Here is a 7,617-nt window from a genome sequence, read left to right as displayed (position 1 = left end):
TTGCCGGGTGGCCCGGCAAGGGTCTTGCCATGGCGCGCTGTCGTCCCCGGCAAGGATCTTGCCGGGGGTCTTGTGGATTTCCTCGGTAAGAATCTTGTTGAGGGTTGTTGCCTTCTAATCCTCACCTGATCTTGAATATTTTTGTCTTCACAAAGATCTGCATGACACCATGGAGGTGCCTCCCAAGCCCTGGCCCAACGTAGTTGATGGTGTTGGAAACTGTGGGCTCGAGGGTGGCTCACTCCGCTGGTGTGGGCGAGCCATCCCGGCAAGGGCCTTGCTGGGGCTGCTGAGGCTGCCCCGGCAAGGGTGTTGCCGGGAAAACCTGCTTCGTCCATCTGCACTTTGTGGCCTTGATCCTTGATGTTGCTTTGTTTGTCTTGTGCCCTCAGCTTCTCTCCGGTTCCCCTGCTTTGCCCTGCTATGTGCGGTCATGGCGCGTGGCTCTGACTGCCCGTGCACAAGTAAAGGGGTCAAAAGGAGAGCCCCTACTTTTGTACACTGATAGGAGCCCCCAGGCCTGGGCCACACATAAGCACAACACGTTTGTTGGGCCAGGCCCAGAACGGTGCATGGGCAGGCGGGGCGGATTTCACCACGGTAATTGTTCCGTCCGCTGTGCTTCCCCACGACCCATGTTAAATGCTCGATGTGGGGCTCGCGCGCGCGTGCGTGACCAAAGCATGCTGGCATCATCTTGCAGTGGACAGTAAAGAGGCGGCTTGCGTGTCTCTTCAAGACCGCAGGGCCACTTCTCATTTACTGCCCTTACTTGGGAACCATCGCTCCACGCGTCCCATTGCACCCATCTCTTGCGCCACGTTTGCTGCATGCATGGCGCAGATGAACGACGGGTGCGCGGGATATGGGAAGTCGCGCACGCGCGTGGGTCGATTCCCACGCGCCTTCAATTGAGCGGGGAGGGTGGTCAACGGCCCCGCCCGTTGTCACTTCAATGGTCCAGATTGGCCGAGAGGGGCGGCCAAGCCTCACCCCCGCCCCTTTATAAAGGGGGAGCAGGGGGAACGGCGCCTCTCAATCCTTCGTCATCCACTTCTCCCCATTCATGCTTCCTCTTTGCTTCTGCCATGGCGAGGGGGCGTGGTGGCGCTTCATCGGTGGCAGCGAGGGTCTCAGCTAGACAACGCATCGCTCCTCCCCAAGACCTCGTGGCGGCGGAGCCGGCCGTTAGAGGGAGTGGGAGGGGGCGAGGTCGAGGCCGTCGCGACGCTCGAGGGAGAGGAGGACTGGGCGGCAGATCGGTGTCGCCTCCGCTAGCGGCCCCTCCCCCGGTGGAGGGCCACATCGGGGATAACCCTTATGAGTTCTTCATCAGGCTGCACCAGCCGCCGCGTTGTCGTCTTTGCCTCCCATCCCCATTTGCGCGGGAGTTGGAGATGGATCCGCCGCAGGTGCTGCGGCTGCAAATGATGGGTTGTGGGAACAACGGCATATGGGCCGACGCCGAGTTCCCCGCCCCTCACGTCATGTATCTTTGCCGAGGGTGGAAGACTTTTTCCCGTGTTCACAGCTTGACGGTGGGGCTTGTTCTTTACTTCAAATTAATGGAGAACGGCCTGCTCTCTGTCAAGGTCTTTGGAGATCTTGGAACTCGCCTGAAGTGCTGCGCAGAGAGCTACTCTGATGATGGAAACACTTCCTCAAGCGAGAGTGATGAGGAGGACAGCGGGTCAGATGACGGGGACGAGTCTGACTAGGCGTCGGATGCCCTGCGCCTGGGTGTGTGCGGCAGCAGCAGCATCTGCACCTGGCCGCTTCTCTGGCGGGATCTGCCGGAGGAGGGGCCAGCTGCTTGAACTTCTCGGGGCCGTCTCCTCGGGCGGATGGCGTAGGGAGGCCGGAAAAGGCGAATAAGGCGGGTGGCAGGCCGTCAAGTCGGAGTACACGGGCACCGATGCCTTCATAGTGTATTGACAGACCGCTGCCTCATCTTCCAGCTCTTCCTCCAGTGCCACCACCGCCGACCCTCTCCTAGGCGACCGGCGGCATGTTCTCTTGGCGCCTTCTGCTGCTCGTACCTCGCCTAGGCGTCCCTTTTGCCCTTCTGCTTTCCTGTTTCATTTCCTGAGGAGAGGGACAAGAAAGGGATAACGGGCACATTGTCTTTTTTTTTGTCTGTAAGCCTTCGGGCCTTCGTTAAGTTTAGAACTTGTAATACCCTTGTTCATGTTTTTCATTTCATATGAACTGTACCTGTGCGGGATGTTTTTAATGAAAAAGGGATGTTTGCCGGGTTTTTCGTTCGTGGGTGAAACCTGCGACAAGGAGCGAATCCTCGTGACTATTTAAGATAAATGTTTTTCACCCGGCAATAGGCCTTGCCGCCCCCCCCCCCCACATTGCTCGACCTTTCTCACGCCCTTGGCGGAGGTAGGGATGAAGTGGGCTTAGGCTCCTCGTTCCATTTCCTTGTTGCCACGACTACAACCAAATTCGGACCCAGGAGATAATACTTGGGTATGGAAAAAGGGGAGCACAGTATCGTAGAAATAAAATGAGGTTTCACATATCCTAGTCCATAACGAAATGCATGATAGAGGATAAAAGACTTATCTGGATCTGCAGCGCCCGGCAACCTTGGCTTGTCGTGGGTGGATCCTGCTACGTCTTGAGCTTGCGTTGGTTTTCCTCGAAGAGGAGAGGGTGATGCAGCAATAGTAGCGTAAGTATTTCCGTCGTTTTTTGAGAACCAAGGTATCAATCCAGTAGGAGGCTCCTCAAAAGTCTCGCGCACCTACACAAACCAACAAAGAACTCGCAACCAACGCAATAAAGGGGTTGTCAATCCCTTCACGGCCACTTGCGAAAGTGAGATCTAATAATAATAGTAAGATACGATAAATATATTTTTGGTATTTTATAATATAGATGCAAAAAAGTATAGATGCAAATAAAAGTAGATTGAAAGCAAATATGATAAGAGATAGACACGGGGGACATAGGTTTCACTAGTGGCTTCTCTCAAGATAGCATAAGTATTACGGTGGGTGAACAAATTATTGTCGAGCAATTGATAGAAAAGCGAATAATTATGAGATTATCTAGGCATGATCATGTATATAAGCATCACGTCCGCAACAAGTAGACCGACTCCTGCCTGCATCTACTACTATTACTCCACACATCGACCGACTCCTGCCTGCATCTAGAGTATTAAGTTCATAAGAACAGAGTAACGCATTAAGCAAGATGACATGATGTAGAGGGATAAACTCAAGCAATATGACATAAACCCCATCTTGTTATCCTCGATGGCAACAATACAATACGTGCCTTGCAACCCTTTCTGTCACTGGGTAAGGACACCGCAAGATTGAACCCAAAGCTAAGCACTTCTCCCATGGCAAGAAAGATCAATCTAGTAGGCCAAACCAAACTGATAATTCGAAGAGACTTGCAAAGATAACTCAATCATACATAAAAGAATTCAGAGAAGATTCAAATATTATTCATAGATAAACTTGATCATAAACCCACAATTCATCGGATCTCGACAAACACACCACAAAAAAGTTTACATCGAATAGATCTCCACAAGAGAGGGGGAGAACATTGTATTGAGATCCAAAAAGAGAGAAGAAGCCATCTAGCTAATAACTATGGACCCGTAGGTCTGTGGTAAACTACTCACAACTCATCGGTGGGGCAAGGATGTTGATGTAGAAGCCCTCCGTGGTCGATTCCCCCTCCGACAGAATGCCGGCGAAGGCTCCAAGATGAGATCTCGCGGATACAGAAGGTTACGATGGTGGAAATTGTGTTTCATCTGCCCCCTGGATGTTTTCGGGGTACGTAGGTATATATAGGAGGAAGAAGTACGTCGGTGGCCGCCCGAGGGGCCCACAAGATAGGGGGCGCGCCCTCCTATCTTGTGGGAGCCTCGGCTTGTTCTTGACTTGCACTCCAAGTCCTCTGGATCACGTTCGTTCCAAAAATCACTCTCCCGAAGGTTTCATTCCATTTGGACTCCGTTTGATATTCCTTTTCTTCGAAATACTGAAATAGCCAAAAAACAGCAATATGGGCTGGGCCTCCAGTTAGTAGGTTAGTCCCAAAAATGATATAAATGTGTAAAATAAAGCCCATAAACATCCAAAAGGGGTAATATAGTAGCATGGAACAATAAAAAATTATAGATACGTTGGAGACGTATCAGATCCTTGTACTTGCAGCCCCCGACAACTTTGGTTTGCCGGGGTCGAGATGCCGATCCGTTCCCTTTCTTCCAAACAGCTCGGCAGAAGTGCTTATGTGCCCTGCGAACCAAAGAGGACAAAAAAGAACAGAGAGACGCGCACTCGACCTCTGAGCTAGGGGTTAGCTGCCGCCAAGCACTATCAACCCTAACCGAGGAAGAGACTCGACCTAGCATGCATGCTATAACTTAGGGCGCCAGCGCTTTGTTTATTTATGCTCAGGGTCTACGGCTGGCTTTGTACAAAGGGTTACATGCCTTGCCGGCAAGGCTTGTACAACAGGTGACTTGCCAAGAGGCCCGGCAGCCGCGCCTTATGGGTAAAACTTGCGAAGATGCTCGATGTTCGAGGAGTTACTTACTCGAATGGCATCTTCGGTCTCTAGGTGGACTGCGTCGGGCCTGGTGACTCGTGTTTCCCGATAAGGGCCTTCCCACTTCGGTGTCAACTTGTTGGAATTCTTGGTTGACTGAACCGAAGAACAAGGTCACCTTCCTCAAAGCTCCGGGCATGAACCTTGCGGCTATTGTAGTGGCGCAAGGCTTGCTGGTAGCGTGCTGCTCTCACAGCCGCCCAGAGATGATCTTCCTCAAGGAGCGTTGCATCATCTTGCCGCAATCGCTCTTGCTCAAGCTCATCATAAGCGAGCACTTGAGGTAACCCGTATATGAGTTCCATGGGGAGAACTGCTTCTGCCCCATAGATCAGGGTAAAGGGTGTCTGGTCGGTGGCTCGATTTGGTGTTGTTCTGATCGACCAAAGAACCGTCGGCAATTCGTCAATCCAGCGCCTTCCACTCTTGCACAGCCTGTCAAAAGTCTTCGTTCTCAAGCCTCGTAGAACTTCAACATTTGCTCTTTCTGCTTGGCCGTTGCATCATGGGTGTGCCACAGAAGCAAAACAGACCTTGCTGCTGAGATCCTCAATGTATTGCATGAAGGCATGACTTGTGAACTGTGTGTCGTTGTCGGTGATGATCCTGTTGGGTACCCCAAAACGGCAAACTAGTCCCTTGAAGAACTTGATGGCTGACTGCGCTGTCACCTTCCTCACTGCTTCCACCTCTGGCCACTTTGTGAACTTGTCGATTGCAACGTACAAGTACTAAAAGCCCCTAATGGCATGAGGGAAAGGGCCCAATATGTCGAGCCCCAGACCAAGAAGGGCCAGGAGAGAGGGATGGTTTGAAGGGCTTGAGCTGGTTGATGAAGCTTCTTTGAATGGAACTGACACGCTTCACATTTGGTTACTAGTGTCGTCGCAACCTGGAGGGCAGTGGGCGAGAAGAAACCTTGCCGGAAAGCCTTGCCGGCAAGGGCCCTCGACCCTATGTGGGAGCCACATATGCCTCCATGTATCTCTGCCAACAACTCTAGTCCTTCCTCCCGGGAGATGTACTTCGATTTCACCCATTCGGTCTTTTTCTGTACAAGACGTTGTCAATGAATTGGTACAGAGCAGACCGGCGGGCTACTCTCTTTGCTTCTTAATTCTCCTCAGGAAGCTCCCCTTTTTGGAGGAATCAGACGGTGTGCTGCGCCCATGCCGGAGCCTGTGGCTCGACGACAAGGAACAAAGGCATCTCCTCTGCCACGGGAGCGGCCGTCTCTATGGCCATGGCCTGAGGCCGTACCGGAGTCGGTCGCCCCGCGGCAGGATCGACATCCATGGCAACATTTCACCAGCGGCTCCGGGGAGCTCGGTGGGGAAGTACTTAATGGGGCGTAGCTTCCTCCATTTGCTCTGCCCGATTGATGGTTCGACGGATGGTTGAGTTAACCGAAGCAAAAAAGTACCTGCTTCCACAGGTAGCTTGAGGGCAGCACGCTTTGACAAGTAGTCGGCGATGTTGTTTTCTTTCCGAGGGATGTGCTTTGCTTGTATACCGTCAAAGCGCTCCTCTAGTTTCCTCACTTCATCCACGTAAGCTTACATCAACGGGCTTTGGTAATATTTGTTGATCTTCCTGACGATGAGCTGCAAGTCGCCCCTGACTATGAGCTTTTTGACTCCAAGGTCCGCCGCGATCCTGAGGCCGGCAAGCAAACCCTCATACTCGGCGGTGTTGTTAGAACCGCCCCACACATGCCCCCCCGCGTCACGCACACCCCTACCTGGCGCGCCAAAGATGTCGGTGGGAAACGACACCTATGGGATCACAAAAATCCCTACTATGGTTGCGGGGCGCGGGGTTGTGAGAAGAGCAGGATTAGTAAACAGCACTAGGATCGTTTACCCAGGTTCGCGCCGCGAGGATGCATAAAACCCTAGTCCTGCTTTGGTGGATGTGTTGAGTGTTCTTGAGCTCCCGAACTAGCTTCGGACGCTGCGTTGTTCCAAAGAGCCGAATCCCTCTCCAGTACGCCATGAGCCTCCTTTTATAGTCGAAAGGGGATGCCACAGTGGCACACAGGAGGTGGAAAGGTCTATAGTGCTACAAGATTATCGCTCATATTACAGGACAAGACGCATTTAATGCGTGGCTTAGGTGTCCCCTCGCTTTATCGGGTACGGGGGCGAGGCCCGTCCCGTCTGTCTCCGCTCCTCCTCGCTTTGACACACGCCCTGGCCAGCGATGCATGCGATGCCATGTAGGCAGGCAAGCAGCTGAGGTGGCGCGGTGGTGGAGCCTCCACAAAGATATGCATGCCGCCACACAGGTGTGTGCTGAGTTGGCCTGGAAGCTGCATGTTGCCACACAGGTGCCTGCCCAGCTGGTTGGGCTGGTAGTTGCATGTAAACGGGGGTGGAGATTTGGTTGGTGCGGGCCTGGCAGTGGCTCCACTGACGCCCTTGGCAAGGATCTTGAGGGTCCTGCCGAGTGGCCCAGCAAGGATCTTGCCGTGGAGCGCTGTCGTCCCCGGCAAGGATCTTGCCGGGGGTCTTGTGGATTTCCTCGATAAGAATCTTGTCGAGGGTTGTTGCCTTCTAATCCTCATCTGATCTTGAATATTCCTTGTCTTCACAAAGATCTGCATGACACCATGGAGGTGCTCCTGAGCCCTGGCCCAACGTAGTTGATGGTGTTGGAAACCGTGGGCTCGAGGGTGGCTCACTCCGCTGGTTTGGGCGAGCCGCCCCGACAAGGGTCTTGCCGGGAAAACCTGCTTCATCCATCTGCACTTTGTGGCCTTGATCCTTTATGTTGCTTTGTTTGTCTTGCGCCCTCGGCTTCTCTCCGGTCCCTCCTTTGCCCTGCTATGTGCGGTCATGGCGCGTGGCTCGGACTGCCCGTGCACAAGTACAGGGGTTAAAAGGAGAGCCCCTACTTTTGTACACCGACAGCTAGGTGGATCTATTAAATACAGTCTTTTTGCTAAGTACAGTATAAACATGTTTCACAGATTGCAAGTATTATTTTAGATCAGCGGTAGTTCAGAAAAACAAAATAATTCAAGAC

This window comes from Triticum dicoccoides, chromosome 4B, assembly GCF_002162155.2.
Source record: "Triticum dicoccoides isolate Atlit2015 ecotype Zavitan chromosome 4B, WEW_v2.0, whole genome shotgun sequence".
Classification (NCBI taxonomy): Eukaryota; Viridiplantae; Streptophyta; class Magnoliopsida; order Poales; family Poaceae; genus Triticum; species Triticum dicoccoides.
Note: the sequence above shows the minus strand (reverse complement) of the source record.